The 24,867-nt window shown below is 38.2% G+C and overlaps 1 protein-coding gene and 1 pseudogene across 1 annotated transcript in view; one reads left to right on the top strand and one right to left on the bottom strand.

The window, feature by feature from the left end:
- Nucleotides 1–24,867, bottom strand: part of LOC137258076 (paramyosin-like) — a 258,586-nt gene that overhangs the window by 52,518 nt on the left and 181,201 nt on the right. The gene's annotated exons all lie outside the window — the stretch shown is intronic.
- LOC137258604 (uncharacterized) lies at nucleotides 9,344–15,688 on the top strand (annotated as a pseudogene).

Consider the following 24,867-nt stretch of genomic DNA (forward strand, 5'->3'; position numbering starts at 1 on the left):
GATGAAAATTACTCAGTTCATCCATCATTGTATTTTTCTGTTTTAATTGGAACAGCCCTCAACAATGTGGAAGGGTTTTCATGTTTTATGTTATCTGTTGTGCTAAGCTGATCGAGATGAACATATAGCTCGCGATATGGAACTAGCTCTGGTAATTTCCTACCGGTGACGTTAATATTAGGTTTAAGTTCTTCTGATGGTAATCCTAGTATATTCGCCAATGGTAGGCCTAGTCTCAGTTTGTTTACACTGTTGTTAATCAACACCACTGTTCCATTTGAGTCATTTATTTTAAGTTCAACTCCTAAGGGTTTCATCCCTCCGGTGGCGCTCATGGCGACAGGTCGCACATAACATCTCCCGAGCGAATCCATCCATATCTGTAACATCATGGCCAATCCAAGAAAAAGTCAGAGAGGAAAAGCAGATGCAGAAACCCCAAATCAAGATCAGCAATTAATTCTGGACATCCAGTCGTCGGCTAAGCAAAAAACCTCAACATGTATTGGAGCTACCTCGACACCGGAAAATGTATCGACCGCCATGTCGGTGAGCATGATTAATGAAATTAAATCTTTCATTAGAGACTCATTACAAACGCAAACAAATGAAATCACTTCGAAAATCGATAAAGTGAATGTCGAAGTAGCCAAATTACAGTAAAAAATGGACAATATGCTCCGATCAGTTGAGTTTAACGCTGAACAAATAAATGTAAACAAAGCCGAGATTCAAAAGCTCAGGGACGAAATGGACCAGTTACGTAAAGACACGGAAACAAAACTATTGACACAAGAACTTTATTTTCGTAAGAATAATCTGTTGATATATGGCATACCTGATGAACGAGATCCAGAGTCAGCCTGCAGAGATCTTTTCAAGGATTTGGGAATTTCGAATGCCCACAACATAAACATTATGAATATTCACAGGCTGCCCTGCCAGAGTACAAATCCCCATACAGCTGCTTCACCAAAGCCTATTGTCGCCAAATTTGTCAACATGTGTGACAGGCAAGCTATTATTGAAGCTAGTTTTCGTAAAAGTGCCCTACTGCGAGAGAGACACATGTCTATCCGCACCGATCTCCCGGTTCCCTTGAAGAAGATCCGAGGAAAACTGGCCAATAAAGCATACGAATTGAGGCAGAAATATATGGTCCAAACACGTATTCAGGAAAAAGGAATTGATATTATCTTGCAGTGCAGAAAAAACTCAAATCGACCATGGAAAACAGTCAAACTTGAGGATAACATGGATCAAGCATTTTTGTAAGAACTTGTCAGGTGGTAGGATACTTACTCTCAATTGTGTGTGAAAACGTTGCATGGTGTCTCCTCTGGCCTCTGTTTATACCGTTTTAATACACTCATAAGACTGCACTTCCTCTAATACAACAATGCAAAGATGATATAACAATACTTTTAATTGAAGATTGGCAATCGGAATTATATTGCCATGGATATTAATCAATACACACAGAGTTCCTACAGCTCCCGTAACCAGTTTGTTTACAGGTCTATTTTTAGACCTACGTGGGGGCATGATCACGTGACTATTGTTGACATTCGCTACCTCGCTGACAGTGAAATGCATTTGACGTCCCTGTTTTAAGGAACATAATGTTTATTATATATAGATATCTCTATTGATATTATCAATATCAATTTTTTTTCTGAACATTATATTTATGCAGGATTAGCATTTTAAGGATGTGAATCATATGCCCTATAAAGCGATGTGTAATTTGGTCACCGATCACGTGACTTGCACTGATTGTGTCGAGAGACTGTCAAACTGACACTTGTTCACCCCACTGCCCGTCTGCAGTTGGGTCTAAAAACGTGAGTTTGTGATATATATTTATATATGTTTGTTTTTATGTACATAAGAACATAATATTATCGTTGGCTGTAATTCTTGTGTTTTGAAACATATTTTCACGTGAAATTCGTCGAATATGGTTATTCAACTGAGCAAAATTGGAGTAGCCTCCCTTATCTGACCTAGTTTTTGGAAACCTCTTGTGTATTTCTCTCTTCTATTTGTTTCTCAGCAGAAGACATGGTAGGTGTTACCTAGACACATTGATACAGTGGCCTTTTTTTTATTGTCTATTATTTAGTACAGGATGGATTTGACTTGTGGTGACACTTTTTCTTTGTATTTTATGTTTTCTAATGTCTTTTACAATCTTGTTTTCACTAAAAAATATAAAAACATCCATTTCAGTAGACAGTTGAGATATAGTAACAGTGTGCGCATTATGAATTAATATGGGTGATAAGATTAGAATAGCTTCAGCCAATTGTAGAGGCCTGGCAGAAAAGAGAAAACGAAAAGAAATAATGAACCTTTGGCGTAAAAGAAAGTTTTCAGTTATATGCCTACAAGATATTCATATAGCCAAAGAGGATGATATCACTATGAGAAATGAATGGGGTCTTCAAAGCATTATAGCACCATATAAATCAAATGCAAGAGGGGTTGCTATCCTATTTAACAATAATTTGGAAGTAAATATCCACAAATTCAAGACTGACACCAATGGAAACTATATAATAGCAGATGTAACTATAGAAGGAATAAGAATCACACTGACTAATATATATGGTCCTAATCAAGATGCACCCGAATTTTATCATGCCTTATTTCACAATATGGAAGAATTTGAAAATGAATCTCTTGTGATATGTGGAGACTGGAACTTAGTTCTTAATCCTTCCATTGACTTAGAAAATTATAAACATATTAATAATCCAAAAGCAAGAAAGGTATTGTTAGATAATATAGAAAAGTATGATTTGATAGACATTTGGAGGGAGAGAAATTATGATGTTAAAAAGTACACATGGTGGAAAAAAAACCCGAAACAACAGTCCAGACTTGATTTCTTTTTAGTTTCACAAGATTTAGCAAACATGACAAGTGACTGTTCCATACTTCCAGGATATAAATCTGATCATTCGGCAATTACTATGTCCTTTTCCAGTGAACTTCATAAGGAACGGGGTGGTGGATACTGGAAATTAAATACATCATTACTATATAATCAAGATTATGTAAATATGGTCAAGGACATGCTTCTTGAAACAAAATTAGAATACTGTAACTGCACTGAGGATGAACTAGGTCATACTTACAGGTCAAAATTACAACTTAAAATAAGTGACACATTGTTTTTAGAAACATTTTTGATGAAAGTGAGGGGGAAAACAATATCATTCTCTTCCTACCTAAAAAAAATCAAAACTGAAAAAATGAAAAATTTAGAAAAACAATCTCTGCAATGGAAGAAGAAATCAGAGAAAATTTCCAAACAGTGTGTGAAACTAAACTTGCTGAATTATCCAAATGTAAACTAGAATTTGAAAAATTAAAAGAAGCTGAAATAAGAGGTATACAAATAAGAAATAGAATTCAGTGGTACGAGGAAGGAGAAAAAACAACCAAATATTTCTGTCATCTCGAAAACAGAAATTATACCAGTAAGCTTATGAATAGTGTCATTAATGATAAAGGAGAAGTAATATCAGATGGTAAGGCTATTTTATATGAGCAGAGAAAATTTTATGAAAATTTATATGCATCAGGTGGTACAATAGCAAGTAAATATATTGAGATATTCAATGATATTATTACACCAAAACTAACATCTGTTGAAGCTGAAACTCTTGAGGGTGACATTACAATAGATGAGATAACACAAGCTGTTAAATCAATGAAAAATAACAAAAGCCCAGGAATAGATAGTTTCCCAATAGAATTCTTTAAATTTTTCTGGAAAGATCTCCATATTTGGGTTTGTAGATATATATCAGAAACATTCAGGCAAAATATGTTAAGTCCAACAATCAAAAGAGGCGTCATCACATGCATTCCAAAAGCTAACAAAAATAGACAGTTGTTAAAAAACTGGCGCCCAATTTCCCTACTAAATTCTGTGTATAAAATACTCAGTACATGTATAGCCAATAGAATTAAAAAAACTTTGAATACACTAATCCATGAAACTCAGACAGGATTTATCCCTGGAAGATGTATTAGTGAGAACATTAGACTGGTATATGATATTATGTTTGAAGCAAAATTACAGGGTAAAAAGGGACTGTTGTTACTTATTGACTTTGAAAAAGCTTTTGACACTGTCTCTAAAGAATTTATAATTCTAACAATAGGAAAATTTGGCTTTGGACCTATTATGGAAAAATGGATCAAAATATTAATCAATGATCCTACATCTTGTGTTATACAAAATGGTCTCAATTTTTTCACAATGAAAGGGGCTGTAGACAAGGCGACCCGGTCTCTCCCTACATATTCCTTTTAGTGGCAGAAATTTTAGGAACAATGATCCGTAACAACAGTGCAATAAAAGGAATGACGTTGAATAATACTGAACATAAAATTGGACAATATGCAGATGATACTGAATTATTTCTTGATGGATGTGAAGAAAGCTTAAGCATAGCAATTGACACCCTAAATAATTTCTACAAAATGTCTGGTTTAAGAATAAACGTAGAGAAGACTAAAGCAATATGGATAGGCTCAATGGCAGGTAGTAACATGATGTTATGTCAGGATCTTAAGCTTGATTGGCACAGTGGGGATTTTGATGTGCTAGGAATAAAGCTTAATCCTAAGTTGAATAACCTTTGGGTAATTAATACAAGAAAAAGACTAGAAATTATTAATAGAACTCTTGGGAATTGGAGAAAAAGAAATTTGACATTAATAGGGAAAATAACGGTTATTAAAACTTTAGCACTCTCATCATTAGTGCACATATTCACTTCACTCCCAAATCCTCCAAAGGAATTCATTGATAAATTAAACAATATATTTTATAAATTCATCTGGAATGATGAGCGCGATAAGATAAAGCGAACAACACTTATTAGAAAATATGAAGAAGGGGGACTAAGAATGGTTAATGTAGAGGTATTCATTAACTCATTAAAACTGTCAGTATTAAATAAATATCTCCAAAATAAAAACACTAGCCCTAGTACCTTTCCATTCAAGGATATATTTCTGCTTGGAGCCAACATTGAAAATTATGTGAAAATAATTAATCCCTATTGGAAAGATGTGTTGGCAGCATGGGGAATATTTTATAGAACACATAAAACTGATTTTACAGATATTAATCAAATCTTATCTGAACCCCTTTGGTTCAACCATCAATTCCAAAATAGTAATTTTATTATAAGACATTGGTATTTTAAGGGTATTCACTCTATAAGAGACTTGTGTAATGATCAAGGTATTTTGTCATTTAATGAACTTAAGAAAACTTACAAAATCAAAGGCACAGTTCTTGATTACTACCAGGTTCTTTCAAATATACCAAGAAAATGGAAAGATACTATTAGAAATAATCCATTGATTGTTCATAATCACTATCTCAGCACACCACTGATATGTTTACTTTCAGCACCAAAGAGGTCATGATATTTCTATGATGAGCTTTTAAGTACTGAAACTTTCCCTTCTACATGTAAAAAAAAGGGAAACAACTCTTTGACACTGTAATCCCATGGGAATATATTTTTAAAGATTATAGAAGATGCACAAAAGATACTAAATTGATTGACTTTCAATTTAAATTTATTCATAATATTATATACACAAAAAAAGAATTACTGAAAATGAAATTAGTTGATGAACTTTGCTCTTTTTGTAACTTAGTGTCTGAAAATTTGATACATATTTATTGGGAATGTGAATGTGTGAAAACATTCTGGTTGAAACTGAAAGAATATATTGACAATAAGACAACAGAAACATTTACCCTGACCAAATATACAGTCTTAATTGGTGGAAATAATACTGACTTAATGAACCATATACTTATTGCTGGTAAAAAATACATTCATGTATCAAGTATTAAAAACACCAAGTTATCACTCAATGCATTTCTAAAAATACTGGGTGATATTTTCAAAACTGAAAAGTTTATTGCTACTAAGAATAATAAAATGTTACCATTTGACAGAAAATGGTCACCACTGCTGCCATATATCCAGTATGTATAACTTTTATCCATATGAACTTTTGTCTTATTGTGTACTTGTGCTGTTGCATCATTTATTTGTGTAACTGTCTACTGAGTTGAATGGATAATAAAAAAAAAACAAAAAAAACCAAAACAAACTCCTAAGGGTTTGAATATTTCATCATTGAGAGACCGCCATACACTGTAGTATCCATTGTTTTTTAGATGTCTGGCTCCACTAACAAACATCTTATTATTATTCTTATTAATGTTTGTTCATTGTGGACAGTAGGTTATATCACATAGTGCTATTTCAATTTGACCAGACATGTTCTCGATAGCGTCTGTAAGTTGAATGGCCTCATCGCTCTTTATATCTGGAAGATTAATGTACATATTATTATATTTATATTTTATATAACAATAATATGCATAAACCCAAAGTATGTTACCCCAAAAACGATAATATAAATGCCTCAGACTTCACTCATATGAAAATCTTAGTTTATGTGAATGGTTCATATTTCAAAACCTAGTTTGTAGATATATTTGGAAAGTATAAGTTTTCAGTCACTGATGAGAAATCTGTCCATGCATGGTTCAGCAACCCGATGCAGTTCTGGCAGAACCAACTCAATTTCGCGACATGGTGTGCTACAACTGGGTGTGGTCTGATATTGACAGACACTAGCCATGATGCCTTGAGTAAATCAGTTTTCACATTTCAGAAATACTACCAGATTAGGCGTATCCTCAAAGAGATCAGCGCTCCACTTCCACAGGACAAGGCATGGAATGTAACAAACAACCCATATGACAGGTTTACGAAAAGATTTGTAATGAATTTGGAATTGACTCAAAGACCGATTGGCTTTTACCAGGTCTAAACCATGGTTTAGGAATTCCTTACAGCAATGAGCTCTCAGTAAAAGCATTCAAAAAAAGATTTACTAACAAACCTTAAGAAACGGAAAATGTTTAGTACGGAAAATTTTTTCCACATATTGTTCCTAAACCTACCAAATATGGAGCAAAACCAGTGAAAGATGCAAGTGATAATTTAGTGAGATGAGGTATACTTAGGCAGGACTTAGCTCTGTCGAGCAATGAATGGAGAGATGATCGTATGAATTTTAAAGGTGATATTGCTTTCACTATCCAAAAAGTGGAGCACTCTCCCGGTTTGTAAGATGATTGGAAAAGATTTATGCTGGATATATCGAAAGGATACACTCGCACTGGTATTATTCGGCGCTCAATCGCAGACGCGCTCCACTATCATATGTAGTGGAACCACTTATGACGTGCAGAAACAGTTCATGGCTAATATTGAGGATGTTACTGCTACACCAGTAGATCTACCTAGCTATAAAACAATACCAGGACACTTTGCAATATGCCAGGTCAAAAGTCAACTACGTGTTTGGTGTGGGATTATAACATGGCTCCGAGTGATATGCGTCTGAGAATAAATAAAATAACGGGCTATAACAATGAAATAATCATTGCCATGGCCGAACAAAAATTGGGTGTTAACGTCAACGTCTCCCAAGTGCCACCATCAACGCATACTGGTGAAACAGGTATAGTGGTATCACCACCACACCTAAGGGTTAAACCAGGGATATCCCCTACAGTATCCCCCACTATGCAGGTGTCCAGTCAGCAGCATATCGATAGTAAAACAGCGTTAGTTGTCGGAGGTGTTGCGGTCAGCTTGTGTCTTATTTGGTTACAAATTCCTTAGCTGTACCGACCATGGCAACAATGAATGCCCACCGATTTTAACTAAGCCACGTGATGGTTTTACCCAGTGTGCTGAGCTGCCACGATACAATACTTCCTAGTATACCAGGCACAGCTTCTGCAGCCTTACCAGTGAGTTTAGCCAGAGCTTCCCCGAGCGATTGGAGATGTTTTTTATCCAGTCTCTGACGTCACCACCACGTGGCGTGGGGTGTATGGTAGCCCACTGGGGAAACCCCCACCAGTAACAGACACTACAATGGTTGATATGATGAAACCTAATGCTGTCAGAACGCTAGCAATGGTGATACCTTGCTCTGGAAACAATATTCGGATCCTGTCAGCCAAAGTTGTATCTTTTTATAGTATTCTATCGATTGTTTCCCGAATATGGTTGATCTGGGATCACAGCTGTTCACGATTCGAGGAAGCGAATTCTAATCGGGTACATCTCCGATCTTCTAAATTACTGGTTCATTCTGTGATACGACACTTCCTATCATCGTCTTCCGTTTCCCTGAGTTTGGCTTTTTCACTAGCAATGTTCTCATCGAGTTCGTTCAGTTTCCCCATGTTGTTCACGAGTTCTCTGTGCACATGTTTCAAGGTTTCGTCAATGCCATACAGTTCCCTCTTTGGAAATGCAAATCCCGGTAATGGTTTATCCCAATAACTATTCCACAGTTTTTCGATACTGTCTGACGCTTCTGTAGCATGCTGTGTTATGTCACCACTGCTACTCAGTTCCGATCTTGTAGTTTGCAGATCTTGAACGACCTTCGGGGGTATGGGGGTTCCACCATCTTAGGTTTTGCGCCACCATAATCCTACATGTTTAGCTTATCATGGATAAAATTGGTAATGGCGACTGGCGAGAGTTGATAAGGCAAGTGGTTTTCTATTGCGTCTGCTAATGATATCAATCCCCCGTTATCCTTCAGACATAGAATGCCTTTATCATCTATTGTAAAATTAGAATAGTCTCGACCCTGAGACTCAACATCGTTATTTAATTCATTGTAATAATCATCTACTGTTGTTCATAATAGTTGGCTACTCAATGACGAATTAGTAAACGAAGTATCTTCATCAAAATCAGGAGGGATGGTAGATCCAAAACTATCCATCTCAAAATCATCCATATTTTTAAAATTATATTTATATAAATATATAGTAATGTCATACGGTAGAAAGCTAAATCCTTTCCGAAGATTAAGAGAACCACTAGGCGTCAAAGCTGTGCATCAGTCAGCTACTATTACAAATAATCACAGCAAGATAGACAAGGGCCAATTATTTGAGGTTAGATTCCCAAATTTGGGTCAGAACAACATCATAGTTCCAGGTATGGCAAGATTGGTGTTTAATATCATGCTGACTTCAGAAAACGACAAACGTGAACTCGTGAATAATGTGGGTCGTGCTTTAGTCAAGAAGACCACCATAAAAATTAGCGGTAACGAAGTGCTTAGTATAGACGATGGCGATGTGTATTACTGTTACATAGACCTATGGAAAAGTAAGAGTGAATGCGATAATGGTGCGTATCATGGACTCGGTAATAAACTCATGAACAACTCTGTATTCGGTTAAAAAATGGAGAATTTACGAAAACATGTCAACGTGAACCTTGTGAGGTCGAGTGAGGAAGACAGACTCAGGAAACTGATAGCGAGCCCGGCGTACAATAGAAGTGCTATATTCGATGATGACTTGGCAGCCATACATATGAAAAAGAGCCATATTAAACTTAATCGGTATGAGCATTCTAGACCTTTCTAAACATCTGATGTATGACTTCTACCATAATGAGTTTAAGAAACAATATCTGGATATGGGTGTGGGGGTGTGTCCCCCTGTGTGAGTTGCTGTACACGGATACCGATTCATTGCTAATGGAGATTCAAACCGAGGATGTGTACGAGGATATGAAATCTAATATACACATACACGACACCAGCGATTACCCAAGAGACCACCCTATGCACAGTCAAGTTAACAAGACAATCTTAGGTAACATGAAAGACGAATGTGCTGGCACACCAATCGCTGAATAGTGGGGTTGAGACCTAAGATGTATTCTATCAAGAAAGCAGACCTCACTGAAATAAGAAAGGCTAAAGGCATGAAAAAGAATGTGGTAAAACAACATATCAAACATACCCTCAAGCCATATTTGAGAAAAAAACGTTCAAACACTAGATGAACATACTTCGTAGTGACGGGCATAAGATATACGGGTTGACTTTGAATAAGAGGTCTCTATCACCCATGGATACAAAACAATGGACAGCCGTGGATGGTGTCAATACCTAAGCTTACGGTCATTCCTTGATCTCTAGGGGGTGTCCCCCAACCCATAAAGATATTTAACTAACAGAAATATAATGGAGAAAGTTTACTACAGCTGCCTTGGATGTTGGGAAGGGGCAGACGCTATTAAAAAATTAGCTAAAATCGCACGCGTTTCAAAAGAAAAAGCCAAAGCAGGGTTACAGAAACTATATGGCAATATATAGCTACATGGCAAGTATACTTATCTGCAACGAGATATAAACCCAGGAGAAAATTCGGTATTCATATTAAAACCAGGACATTTAGAGTTAGAAAGTTTATAAAACATTGATAAATATATAAGGAGAAATTGAAGTCAAGTTAGGAAGGGTCAATGTACTGGGAAAGTGCATTGACCAAGTAATCAAATTTTATGGATTCACTTTTCTCGGGGGAAATGGCAATTTCTCTGAAGTAACATAAAACTAGGACTTTGTGATCATACATGATTAGGCAAATGGACATTCGGATACTAATGGTCAGTGTGTCAATAAAAGGGACACGCAGAGGATCGGAAATAATTTGTTTAAGTGTCTTCTGGCGCCTACCAGTCTGAAATATTATTTGATATTTTGTCAGATATGTCAATGTTTGGTTGATGGATGGCTAAAAGTTGATTAACGAAGATATTTTATACTGGAAGAATTTGATGGTACCGATAAAGTCTCGGAAAGGGACTAATGAAAGTAACTAATTATTAAGATTGGGTATGAGTCATTTTTGTATGACGTAGGACATTATTTCGGGGGGAGGAGCCTAAATTGTCATGACTTCTATTTTGTTAGTTGTCAGGTGAGTGGTGCGCGATCCTGGGCCCCACCATTGACTTGAGATGTTCTCTCCGTATATTGAGAGAATTGCTCAGATGAACTTATAGTATCAGAAGTTGTGCAAGAAACCAACAAGTTCTTCCAGGACATAGTAAACTAATGTTGTGCTTAGACCAGAAACTAGGAAATATTTGAGGACCTTTGTTTGTGAAAAACTATACCAAAAATAAAAGGACTTGAACGCCAAACTGGACTTTTCCTTGAGTATACCGTCTGACTACATCATCCCCAGACAAAGAGTGGAGGAAATACAGATTGCCTAGGGAGTAGGGTATAACACCCCGACACCCTCAGGTAAACAATATCCCTAGTAAAGTTCACCAAGCCGACCTGTTGATTCTTCCACATGCCACCATCAGAGGTAAAACCTTCAAGTACACACTGACAGTCATCGATGTAGCCAGTCGCTACAAGGAAGCCAAATCCTTGACTGCGAAGGATGCGACACAAGCAGCACATGATTTTGAGCGCATATACAAACAAAGTCCGCTGATGTGCCCTTCTGAGTTGCAAGTCGACCTGGGTAGAGAATTCATGGGTGCCATATCACAACTGCTAGCCAAACACAATGTCGTGATAAGGAGTCTAAGTCAAGCCGTAGTCGAGAGATTCAATCGCTCCTTAGCCGAACATTTGTTTGCACACCAATATTCACGGGACTTAGAAGCAGGGAATACCCCCATCCGCAGGACCCCACCAAACACTGAGTGGGTAGTACGACTTCCACGGGTGGTTGATTTTATGAAACACGAAGTAACGCGACTACTCCATAAGAGACAGGTTGACGCAATTCATATGAAAACCACTATAGTGGAGGCAGCAGCACCCCACTGTAAAAGAGAAAAAAAAATTCCAGATCATGCACTCATTAGATATTTATATCAACCAGGTGAATACGAGGAAGACACCCATAAACGTGCTACAGATCCTATCTGGTCTATGAAAACGTACAATATTGATCAAGTTGATATGAAAGCCGGGGAGCCTAACCTGTACTTCCTTGTAAATGGGCCATGTAGAGGATTCGTTCGTGAGGAATTACAAATCATACCTTGATCTTTAACAGGTGTTTAACTTCACTGATGTAGTCTTTTTTCTTCTCCTAAATAAGCTGCAATCGTTTTTCATCCGCACCATGGGCTTTACATAAACGATAATGACCTTTCACCCCTAGCACCGAGGACTTGTAGTTGATATTATCTTTACTGTGATAAGAACAACAACCCACGCTGTGGCTTATTTGTCGTGGAAACTAGACCTTATTAGTTTCCCTAAAGATGCACCCTCACAGTGAGAAGTCAAGCAGCTTTTTCATGCACTTGCTGGTGTTCTCAATGTGTTTGGCTGCATCGAGGAAATCCAATTGCAATCGTCCGTCCACAAGCATGCATGGAAGCAGCATATGTTTGTCGGAAGGGGTTTCAGGCTCTAAACATTCAAGCCATATGCGACGGAGATCTAAGGTTAGTATCAAAACACTCATAACCTTCTAAATGATACCTGCGAACATTAGAATTGTCTCTACTGCACCGACTTTACACAGAACATGCTAACATTTCAATGGAAGTAAAACACGGAAGTGATTTCTCGCAACCTGCCTGCGATGCCCTTTTAAGGTTTCACAGTTATTTTATTTCAGTGAAAATGCCTCAATATTTTAAAACTGAAATAATAAACTGTAATGTCACTAACTGAATGCATTTGTAAATGACATGTTCATGCATAATTGTTTAATGAAAGAAACAAGCAGACAGTTATAAATGTAGGTAACTATTCCTTGCACGTATAGATCAAAATAGAAACTGCAACTTTTATAATGAAACATGTATTGCATATATCCTGAAAATATAGATTTTTATTGTGGCAGACACAACTATGTACATAGGGATTTTATTATTTTAATGTTTTCTGTTCTGTATATGTATATCTGTAGGCTACTTAATAGGTCATGTGTCCCTCAAGCCCTTAACAAGCCCAAGCCATGACGTGATCAACTGACGTGGCCAAGCTAAACCTCCAAGTTAAATCTTTTGTCTAATAGCTTGCACTCTGCACAAAGTCACCACACAGACAAGTTGACAGACACTTGACAAATCAGGTTAGTTTAATATATCTCTGTATATTTATATCATTGCACATATATGTTGTGATAAGTTAAATATGTTCTATTGAAGTAAACTAGGCGTCTGATATTGCCTAAATGTCATCCATTATCTATAAACATAAATATGCTAAACCAGGCTTAGCAGTTGTAAGGTTTCTTTTGTAATTACTAACAACTTTTCTATATCTTTGCCCTTGCGTGCATGAGAAATTTAAGTTCGAATGTGTTGTAGAGTAGTCCTATTTTAATTCTGTCGTTTAGGTATGTGTATACAATGTACGCATACAGCATTTCACACAGCACACAAGTTTTAAGCGTCTTACTCTTAGTTATGATAATAATTACATTTTATTCAGATATATTCGGGATACAGACTGTTGCTGTGCTTGGTCGTCACCCCAGTCTCACCCACAGGGTAGGCTCATGGTTTGAATCATTTATTTCCAGTTTGCATTATTATCCATGTATTCCATTAACTAAATCCATTGCATTAACAACTGTAATATACATCAGTTACCATGCATGTATTGTGTAAACAATTTGTAAACAAGTTCACGACCTTGTTTAACTTAGAATGTTTATTCATATATGTCTTGTTATGCACTCGATAAGATAGGTCGTAACTTTATCGTGTATTTCATGTTAGCTAGTCTGTTTACAGCCGCTAGTAATAGGTATTGCACATTGATGATATATGTTTTGCACATTGATGATATATGTATTGCACATCGATGATTTTATGTACTATTCATTGTATCACTATTTCTGTAAATATTTCATGACATTCTTACTAATCTGCCCCTACCAATCCCTCATATTGTCCTACATACTTATGTTGTAGCTTTAGTATTAGCTTTTGCAAATCCACATTGTCAACTTGGGATTTGCATTGTCTTATACCTAAATATGTGTCAGCTCCAACTTGTGTACACCTGCTTGGGTTTCTTACTTTGGTAGTTCCCTATACAGCTTGCGCTGTTTCGGAGTGGTGTTAAACACAATTCACCCACTCACTCCTTCGCCCTTTCGCGTATATATTTATATATTTCTTACAGCGTCCTGTATTGTGGGGGGTTTTGCCTTCAAACTGGTTCGATGTTAGTCTCTGAACTTTTTCAGACATTCCACTCGTTCTTGGAGCCCTGACTATCGTTCTTTTGTCGCCATAGCAGTTTGGGAACTATTTTATACTGATATCAGCTGACATGTAGATATCATTGCGGTTTCCCTTTATTCTGATATGGACAGCATAAGTTCGCTTTGTTACTGTATATCATAGTGGTATCTTAACTGGGAACGCTACCTCATTTTGTTGTTGGGCAATTGAATTTTGTTTAATTCTGCTACCTCAGTTAACCATGGAGTTCAAGGATGAAGAGTTGGAAGGGATGGCCACACTCTTTAAGAGGCTTGGGATGCACCCAAAGGCCGACACGCCTGATGATTTTAAACCCTCAATTAAGGGAATGTATTCCCAAGAAGGTCCTCTCAAAAGAGGAGGAAGAGGCATCTGTACCTCCTGGTACCAATACCCCTCAGCCAGTAATACCAGATGTTAGGCCTGTAGCTGTAGCTTACCATCAGTTTCCAAAGCTACCCTTGTTTAGCGGTGATTTTCAGGGCAAGGACGCTTCATTTGACCTTTGGACTTATGAAGTCGATTGTCTCTTGAAATCAACGAACTACACCCCCGATGTTATGGATCAGGCCATCAGGCATTCCTTGAAGGGAGAAGCAGCAAGAGTAGCAATGAGATTAGGATCCAAGGCTTCAAGACAGGATTTGCTGAACAAGCTCTACAGTATTTATGGTACTGTTCAACGCAAGGAAGCTCTGTTAGCTCAATTTTATAGTGCCTCCCAAGGTGAAACTGAGGACGTGGCCACTTGGGGATGCTGGTTGGAACACCTGTTAACAAAAGTCACAGATCATCACACCATCTTTTTTCAGGATCAGGATGACATGCTAAGGAACATGTTATGGGGTGGTCTTAGGCCATCACTCAAGGGTGTATCTTTTGATGGTCTAAGGATATCCTTGAGGGAGATTGAGTACGACATGAAGCAGGGAAGAGATCCAGTGCCATCAGCTAGGAATAGGACAGCTACTGCTAAGATGGCAGCCGAGTCGAATATGGTGACAAAGAAAGATATTGAAAGTCTGACATCCGCCATCCAACAGTTACAATGTGAGGTCTCAGATATGAAGATCAAGCAACAGGAGACGGCCCATGTCTACCAACACCAGTCATTTGCCTCCAGTCAACAAAGTTACCCTAAAGGCAGATACCAACATAGTTTACCATCTGACCCTCAGGATGGGATTGCTACACCATTAGGACCTTACTTGCCTTCAAGGTCAGGTAAAGGAACGGATCACAGAATGCAACCAGGCACAGGTGATGCAGCTAACTCTTACTACAGAGGTACAGGAACGGACTCTAATCATAGGCGATTTGGACCTACATTACCTAAGCCTAATTCACAAGTTGGTGCACCAAGAAACCAGTACCCACCACCATCAAATGAGAGCATTAATCCTCGAAGGTCACAGGAAGTTGTCTGCTTCCGATGTGGTTACCCAGGACACATTGCAATTGGATGTCGAGTTCGTCTAGACCATCTCCGCCATCCTTTAAACTGGCAAGGGTCTATGGGCAGGGGTCACCTCTAGACTTACTTCAGAGCCCCAACAGAGTACCTGAAGGATTGGTTGGTTGTGCAAATGAAGATGACATCCTACTTGATGGTAAACCAGTCCGAGCCATGTTGGACACAGGAGCGACTGTGAGGAACAGTTACAACACATTGCCTTAGAGCCACTAGGAAACATACTGGACATAGAGTGTGCTGGCGGTGAGACATTACCCTATAAAGGATTCATCAAAGTGGATGTAACACTCACCGGAGGAGGGACTGATGTTGATGCTATTCCATGTTTATTTCTTGTAGTACCTGCTACTTGATACAGTGCCAGAGTACCAGTGCTTCTAGGAACAAACATCTTAAACTGTTTATTGAATACCTGCAGGAATCAACACGGAGACAAGTTTTTACAGAAGGCCCCATCACGGACTCCATGGTATTTAACCTACAGGACTATTGCTCTAGGAGAAAAAGAGCTTGAACAGAACAAATGGAGACTTGGACTGGTGAGGAGCACTGAGGAGAAGAATGTCTGGATCCCTCCTAATAGTAGAATTGTAGTGAAGGGTCAGGTAACCAAGGGACTGAAGACACCTAGACTATGTGCCCTTCTTCAACCCACATCCCAGGCCTCCATTTCTTCTGATGTTGAAATAGCTCCAACCGTCATCACTTATGATAAGGACAGTCCAGATGTAATTGAAGTCCATGTTTTCAATGTCACCACCCGTACCATAGTTATACCTCCCCGATCGTTACTTTGTGAACTTCAACCAGTAACCATACAAGAAGCACCACGTGGACAACCTTTAGATGAGGAGGCTCTGATTGAACAATTGGGAATAGAGAAAGAGAACTTGACATCTCAGGAGATAGAGCAAGGCCTTGATGTTATCCTGAGGTTCAAAGATATTTTTTCCAAACATGAAGAGGACCTTGGCCACTCTTCAGCTGTTCTACACAGAATTGATTTAACAGATGACCATCCTTTCAAACAGAGGCATCGTCGAATACCACCAGCCATGTTTGATGAGGTTTGGAGTCACTTACAACAGCTGTTGTCTGCTGGAGTCATCCGAAGATCTCACAGTCCTTGGGCATCTAATGTCGTCTTAGCAAGAGAGAAAAATGGAACTTTGAGGATGTGTATAGATTTTAGACAGCTGAATAGACATACCATCAAAGATGCTTGTGCCCTACTACGTATTGAGCTCCTATTTAGGAGGTATGACCTATTTCTCAGTTCTGGACATGGAGAGTGGGTACCACCAGGTTGAGATTGAGGAGAGCCATAAGGAAAGGACTGCCTTTACTGTTGGACCTCTGGGCTTCTTTGAATATAACAGAATGCCATTTGGACTCTCCAATGCCCCAGCAACGTATCAGCGTCTTATGGAACAGTGTCTAGAGGGTCTCCATCTGAAGATTTGCCTCATCTACCTTGATGACCTCATCATCTTTTCCAAGACTTATGAGGAACATATTCAACGTCTGGAGATGGTTTTCAAGCGCCTTCAAGAATGTGGTCTCAAACGTGCTCCAAAAAAGTGCAAGTTTTTTAAACGTCGAGTGAGATATGTTGGATATATCGTTTCCGCTGAGGGTATTGAGGCAGACCCAGAGAAGGTGGACAGGATAAAAAACTGGCCTACACCATCAACACCTGAGGAAGTTAGGAAGTTTCTCAGATTTGCTGCTTATTACCGTAAATTTGTGAAGAATTTTTCCAGCATTGCCAGACCTCTGTGTGACTTGATGCCAAAGACTGTCAAAAGATCAAGGAAACAAACCTCAAAGACTATGGGTTTCAAGTGGGGTCAGGACCAGCAACGTGCCTTTGATAGGATCAAGACATGCCTTTCTATGCCTCCAGTTCTGGGGTATGCTGACTACACAAAGCCCTTTGAACTACACATAGATGCAAGCACTCACGGTTTGGGAGGATGTACTCTATCAGCACCAGGACGGCCATGTATGGGAAATTGCATATGCAAGTAGAGGATTGAAGCCTTCTGAACGAAACTACTCTGCCCATAAGTTAGAATTTTTGTGCTTAAAGTGGTCAGTTTCCGGAAAGTTCCACGATTATCTGTATGGCAATGACTTCGTCGTGATGACTGACAACAACCCGCTAACCTACGTCCTAACTACTGCTCGTCTAGACGCTACTGGACATCGCTGGTTAGCCTCTCTAGCCAACTATAACTTTACCATCAAGTACAGATCAGGAAAATCCAATATTGAAGCTGACATTATGTCCAGATTACCTCATAGAGAAGATCATGTACAATGGGAAGCGATAAACAGGGACTCGGTTAGAGCTATCTGTGATGTATTGCAAGTTCCTAACCTTGTTGAAAGTTTGGTTCTTTCCACTCCTGACTTTGACGAACAAGAGGAGACACCTGAAGACAGATGTGACTTTAATGCCAGAGACTGGAGACGAACTCAGTCAAAAGATCAAGAGCTTGCTATCATAATTGACCATCTCAGGAATAAAACAAGACCGGATAGGACACAGTTTCTTGGGAATCAAGAGATGACAACGCTCTTGAAGAGTTTCCACCATTTTCAGCTGAAGCGAGGTGTTCTTTATCGGGTCACCAACCAGGATGGAGAAGAAAAGGAACAGTTAGTACTTCCAACCAGATGTCGATCTGCTGCATTACGAAGTCTCCATGACAATGTGGGACATCCAGGGAGAGACAGAACCTTGGCACTTATCAAAGACAGGTTTTATTGGCCTGGAATGACAAAGGATGTAGAAGCCCATGTTCAACAATGTGTGCCATGTTTGCATCGTAAAACACCAACAGGAAGAGCACCACTAGTCAGCATAGAAACATCACAGTCTCTAGAGCTTGTGTGCATGGACTTTCTCACTCTAGAACCATCAAAAGGAGGACAGCAACATGTTCTAGTAGTGACTGACCTCTTCACCCGTTATGCACAGGCCTACCTTACCAAAAACATGATGGCCAAGACAGCTGCTGAAGTTTTCTTCAACAATTTCATCATACATTATGGGATACGTAAGCGCATCCACTCGGATCAAGGACCCAACTTCACTGGTAAACTAATGCAGGAGTTATGTCAGCTACTGAAGATCAACAAGTCGCGAACTACACCATACCACCCTATGGGGAATGGAATGTGTGAACGCTTCAACAGGACGCTCTGCAACATGCTTGGCACTCTTGATCCGGACAGTAAGAAGAATTGGCGAGCCCATGTCGGACCATTAGTGCATGCATACAACTGCACACGCCATGAATCTACAGGATTTGCACCATTCTTTTTGATGTATGGACGCCATCCACGTCTCCCAGTGGACATAGCCTTTGGACTTGACATGGGGACAGCCAAGCAGAAGTCCATGGCCAGTTATACAAGTGAACTGAAAGATCGTCTCACCCAGGCCTATAACATAGCCTCTATTGCTGCCAGGAAATCCCAGTCCCGGAACAAGAATCTCTACGACCAGAAAGCTACAGCAGCAGTTCTTGAAAAGGGTGACAGAGTACTTGTGAAGGTTGTTGCATTTGATGGCAAGCATAAGTTAGCTGACAAATGGGAGCAAGACATTTATGTTATCTTGGACCAACCGAATCCATCCATACCAGTGTTTGTCCTTGGTAAAGAGAATGGACAAGGGCGGACAAGAACCTTGCATAGGAATTTATTACTTCCTGTTGGATCTCTTCCCCATTCAGCACCAGTGCCCAAGCCAAGAAAATGCAAGCCTCCACAACCAAAGCCAACCGTTCGACACCACAGGCAGCACAGGGAGTGAAGATGGAGTAGATGAAGGAGAAGACATTGTGTATATCTCCACTCAACATTCAGATTCTTCAGGGTCAGTTTTGTATCAAACTGACAGGCCACTTGAAGACAAGCTGAATGAAGATACTGAGGATGCGGATCGTGCCAATTTTGAAACTGAGAAGACTGTAGATGCTGAATCACAAGAACAGCATTCAGAAGAATTTCCAGTTCCACCTGTGGATGTTCTTTCAGACGCTGAACCTCCAGTTCAGCCGGCAGATGTCCTGTCAGACACTGAGACTCCAGTTCCGCCTGTGGATGCCCCATCAGAGAACCTGCTGCTGATGTGCCAGTGCAACCAGAGCCTCGACCAAGGAGATCTGTTCGAGATAGACGACCACACAGTTGGAAGAGCAGAGGCGAGTTTGCACTTTCTGCAGTTACGCAGCCAGACTGGTTAGCTTGAGCAAACTATCTCAGTTCTTTAATTGAGGAGGGGGTGCTCGAGGGCCAACCAAAACGTCTTTCTGATGCACTACTGGATCTGGTCACCGGAAAGAACAAATGACGAGGACGTCATTTCAAGGAAGGGGGGGAAGTGTGTGGCAGACACAACTATGTACATAGGGATTTTATTATTTTAATGTTTTCTGTTCTGTATATGTATATCTGTAGGCTACTTAATAGGTCATGTGTCCCTCAAGCCCTTAACTAACCCAAGCCATGACGTGATCAACTGATTGGCCAACCTAAACCTCCAAGTTAAAACTTTTGTCTAATAGCCTGCACTCTGCACAAAGTCACCACACAGACAAGTTGACAGACACTTGACAAATCAGGTTAGTTTAATATATCTCTGTATATTTATATCATTGCACATATATGTTGTGATAAGTTAAATATGTTCTATTGAAGTAAACTAGGCGTCTGATATTGCCTAAATGTCATCCATTATCTATAAACATAAATATGCTAAACCAGGCTTAGCAGTTGTAAGGTTTCTTTTGTAATTACTAACAACTTTTCTATATCTTTGCCCTTGCGTGCATGAGAAATTTAAGTTCGAATGTGTTGTAGAGTAGTCCTATTTTAATTCTGTCGTTTAGGTATGTGTATACAATGTATACAGCATTTCACACAGCACACAAGTTTTAAGCGTCTTACTCTTAGTTATGATAATAATTACATTTTATTCAGATATATTCGGGATACAGACTGTTGCTGTGCTTGGTCATCACCCCAGTCTCACCCACAGGGTAGGCTCATGGTTTGAATCATTTATTTCTGGTTTGCATTATTATCCATGTATTCCATTAACTAAATCCATTGCATTAACAACTGTAATATACATCAGTTACCCTGCATATATTGTGTAAACAATTTGTAAACAAGTTCACGACCTTGTTTAACTTAGAATGTTTATTCATATACGTCTTGTTATGCACTCGATAAGATAAGTCGTAACTTTATCGTGTATTTCATGTTAGCTAGTCTGTTTACAGCCGTTAGTAATAGGTATTGCACATTGATGATATATGTATTGCACATCGATGATTTTATGTACTATTCATTGTATCACTATTTCTGTAAATATTTCAGGGTGGCTTATTGACCACGAAAAATAAAGATTCCTCGGGCAATAGCTCACACCCATAGCGTGTGTTTGTCGTTAGTGCATTCACTGCCCTGCTACATTATCATTAGCATTACATCATTTTTCTGTTCTGCAGCAGAACAATTTTCTCTTGTTAGTATCACGTTGTCACATTCCATGTTGTTAGGTTTTAAGCTTAAGGAGAAGGGGATGTTGTAATCTGTAATTCAAATCTTATTTTGATAATGTCAGATTATACACTTACTCTGGCTAGACACGTGCTCAGGCCCCCCTAAGTAACTGAAGGAATTACAGCAAATTTGAAGGAATTGCATCTCAAATGTAAACAAAAGTAGCCCACTCGCGAAACAATTGCAGCAATATCGGTAGTTTAGCGGTAATAACAGAAACCCATCGACCCTATCGGAAGCAATGTCGGTAATACTGGAAACACGCTCAGCCATCTCCGGAGATTTTTCGGTCGCAAGCGGAAACTCTCGCAGCAAAACATGGCGTCGTTGGAAGAAGCACCCGTCTCGGTGAGTTTTGTTTTTAGTTCCTACTATTACATTTTTATACTTATCCATCTTTGACCACCCACGTTGAATGCGTTTAGGTATGAGGTGTTGTCGGGGCAATAGCTTATGTTTTTAGGAAAAGATACTGGGCAATGGTTTGGTTTGACAATAAAGCTGAAACGAGATGGGCGAGAGGGCCATGACACAATGTAAACAAATCTGATAGCGATCTGATTTCGGTTAGGGAAGACCAACATGGCAAAACGTGTTAAATTAAAAAACAATGTGATAATATGGTTGCCTTCGATCTTAGATATTCTTAAATTTGTCACACATTTTATGATGTTGTCAAGTTTCGAAAAAAGCACAATCTGAAGGGTACACTATCTGTTAATAGCGCAAAATATTTAAAGAGTAATATTTTTTATTCAAAGGAACAGTGTAAGCAGATGTTTATCATGCAATATCCAAAAAATGAAAAGCATTTCAAATGAGTGTCTATAAAACCATGCCTTAAATATTTCGGAATTTCCATAAAGAGATGTGGATTGAGACGAAAACTATGCGAGAAGAATAGTCTAGTGACTTTCTGGAATATTGGAGGGAATTAAACCAAATTGTATTTCTTAACTAAGAGAATATTATTTGTTTCTAATTTTTGTTACAATATATTTTTTTCATGTAGGAGTGGTACAATGGTACACTTTTGGAATAATACAGTCAGTAAAACTGTCATTTTAATTACTTCAATGGAAATGATAGCAAGATATCTTTTAAGAATCTTGCATCCTTTAGTAAACGTAGAAAGGTAATAAAATAAATAGTAATATAGTCAATTATAAGTATACCAAACTGAGTGACATATTTGATTCATGTGGTTTGAAAGCAGAATCGGGGATACTTAGACAAGACTATACACATGTCATGGCAGAGCAATAACTTGGCTCTAGCTTCTTGGCTCCCTAGTAACTTAGTTTCTCCTTTAAGATGTTTTTAAAAAATAATATATTTGCTAATATGATTAGTCTGAAAGTGATTACTCGTATTGTCACTCATATAAAAGTTACTTCAACATCCAGAGAGTTTGAAAAAAAAGGTAACAACAAATGCTACGTTTAGGCCACACCCTGGTCAGGCATTATTCAGTCTTGTAACAGAATAACTTACAAAATCACAGTTGACTATTCATGTATATTGAAACACACATTTAACACAGATTTGATGTGATATTCTTAGAAATCACCAGCTTTTGAGGAGGTTACCAATGTTTTATGACTGAGCCAAAATGGTGTTTATCAAGTCAAGTCAAGTATTTTTATTCCGTACGTAGGCCACAGGCCCATGTACAATATACACGCAATTGTTACAAATATGAGTTAATTATTACAGGGTATACATATTAATGGTACATGTGGATTGTATTAACAGATTCTTGTCACTGTAAATATAACATTGTTATATAAACATATATACACACAAATGTAAATATATGGTTAAAATGTACGAACCTGTGGTTTGAAGACAAATTATTGGAGTTTGATTGTCCTGCTTTTATAAGCATGATAGATATATTTACATAAATTTCTTAAAATTGTTTCATTGTTCGTTGATAACAGAGACTTAAATTTATAGTAGTTTGGTTGTTTCTGATATATACATGGCAAGTATTTTAATCTTAGTGCGTTATATTCAGTACATATAAAGATGAAATGGTACTCGTCTTCTACACCTAGATTACACAGAGGGCAACTACGTTCAGCAACCTCAACATTCAACCATCTACCTTCATTATACTTTAGCCTTAATAATCCACATCGGAATTTGGTCAAAATATTTCGAAACTTTTTGTCCAATATACATGATAAATATTTTTCTGGAGTTAACAGACTTTTAAACTCACGGTACATATGGTATCGTGAACTGTTATTCAATGTACTGTTCCATGATTGAAAAAATATATTGCAAACATAAGTAACATTATTCCTAATAGGTCGGGAAATAACTGCACTCCATATTTGCCATATCTAGATATGTCATCTGATAATCCATTAATGAAAAAGGAAAACAATACGGGGCTAAGAATGCAACCTTGCTTTAAACCAATTGGACAATCAAAATATTCAGTATACCCATTATAACCTCTAACACAAGCTGTTACTGAACTATATATCAAGATGGACAAATTGTTCAAGGTTATGTTGATGAATGGTTATTTGGAAAAAATTAGCTTCATTTTAAATTGCACACTGGTTTGCAGGATGTGAATGCTTTAGGGCGTTTTCCTAAAGTTTTGTTATGACTTTTACCACTTTTTCAAACAACTTTAATATGTTTTGATGACATTAGTAAGTATTCCAGAAAAGGAAATAGATCAGATTTCGTGTTATGTCCTCTGGGGATATGGTCTCAGATATACTAAAACAAAGATTACTAGCGTCATTGTTGAAGAAGCAATGATGTACATATGTAATTTTATTATTATTATTTATTTTTATGTACATATGTACTTTTTTTGACAAAATGCTTTGAATTTTGGAGATATCCTTTGCACCTTATGTCCATTAGTAATTATCTCTGAAGAAACCTGGTTAACTGTTTTGGTAACTGTGGATCCTCTGTTCAGGGATTTTATTGTTTCTGAAAGATGGGTCAGTGTACAGGTGCAGAGTGTATCTTGGATCTTCAGTGTTACGGTGGTGTTATGTACCTGAACATAAACGCTAGCAGTTCATGAAGTCCAGGAATTGTGAAAGATTGTAAATTAGGATTCCACAACAAAGTACACACAGAAAAATAAATTGAATATGATGATTAAAAAAATATATTTCCATATGTTAAGTGTCATTTTAGTATGGTGTACAGATTTGAAGAGGGAAATTTTATTGAGATTTACTGAAGATTAGCTGCTGAATATTTGCTTCTGAGTATGTTTCTACTAGTATGGAAATATTTTCCTGGTTTGTTACTCAAAGGTATAAACCCATGATTTCACATAAGTGATTGAACTAAATTTGAACATCGGATAAGAGATCGAACTGAAGGCTCCTCGCGCAGTGTTGACAATCTATTTATAGATACCGAAACGATCTGCAACTTGAACATGTGGTTGTGATCCCGGTTATTATAGAATTACGTTGGGAGTCTAGAGGTAAAAAAAAAAATAACATTCTTCAGTTTCACTTCATTGCTAGTATCTTAGCCGGACGTGAAATGCCAGACAGATTAATTATTTCGACAAAAAATATGCTTCCAACACGCAGCCGTTGGCCGAGACGATTTTTCATCGGTCATATAACTCATTTTCACTCGCTAATTAAAGTCTGTCAAATA

This window comes from Haliotis asinina, chromosome 12, assembly GCF_037392515.1.
Source record: "Haliotis asinina isolate JCU_RB_2024 chromosome 12, JCU_Hal_asi_v2, whole genome shotgun sequence".
NCBI lineage: Eukaryota > Metazoa > Mollusca > Gastropoda > Lepetellida > Haliotidae > Haliotis > Haliotis asinina.